Source organism: Ipomoea triloba, chromosome 16, assembly GCF_003576645.1.
Source record: "Ipomoea triloba cultivar NCNSP0323 chromosome 16, ASM357664v1".
NCBI classification, from domain to species: domain Eukaryota; kingdom Viridiplantae; phylum Streptophyta; class Magnoliopsida; order Solanales; family Convolvulaceae; genus Ipomoea; species Ipomoea triloba.
Genome location: NC_044931.1, coordinates 7,563,907 through 7,564,918, shown reverse-complemented (window position 1 = coordinate 7,564,918; position 1,012 = coordinate 7,563,907).

Genomic DNA, 1,012 nt, shown 5'->3' with positions numbered 1-1,012 from the left:
TAATAGGCATTAATTAGGCTCTCAAACTATTTAACGTTGCAATTTGGTACATAAACATGCCAATTTACTTCATGGAGGCATAATTACCTGTTAGTGAACTGTAATAACAGGTAAATGTAAATATCACTTTTTTAGCATAAAATGTGTCAAATAGGCCATCGAACTTTATCTGAAAAATCAATTAGGCACTCAAACGGCCATCGAACTTTATCTGAAAAATCAATTAGGCACTCAAACCTTTTAAAATTTTTATCTGAAAAATCAATTAGGCACTCAAACCTTTTAAAATTTCAATTTGGTACATAAACATGTCAATTTAGTTTATAAGGCATAATTACCTTTTAGTGACCTATAATAACAGGTAAATTTAAATGTCACTTTTTTTGTATAAAATGTGTCAAATAGGCATCAATTAGGCTCTCAAACTATTTAACGTTGCAATTTGGTACATAAACATGCCAATTTANTGTCACTTTTTTTGTATAAAATGTGTCAAATAGGCATCAATTAGGCTCTCAAACTATTTAACATTGCAATTTGGTACATAAACATGCCAATTTAGTTCATCAAAGCATAATTATCTATTAGTAACCTGTAATAACAGGCAATTGTAAATATCACTTTTTTAGCATAAATGTGTCAAATAGGCCGTCGAACTTTATCTGAAAAATCAATTAGGCACTCAAACCTTTTAAAATTGCAATTAGATACATAAACATGTCAATTTAGTTTAGAAGGCATAATTACCTGTTAGTGACCTGTAATACCAGTTAAATTTAAATGTCACTTTTTTTGCATAAAATTTGTCTAATAGGCATTAATTAGGCTCTCAAACTATTTAACGTTGCAATTTGGTACATAAACATGCCAATTTACTTCATGGAGGCATAACTACCTGTAATAACAGGTAAATTAAAATATCACTTTTTTAGCATAAAATGTGTCAAATAGGCCGTCGAACTTTATCTGAAAAATCAATTAGGCACTCAAACCTTTTAAAATTGCAATTAGA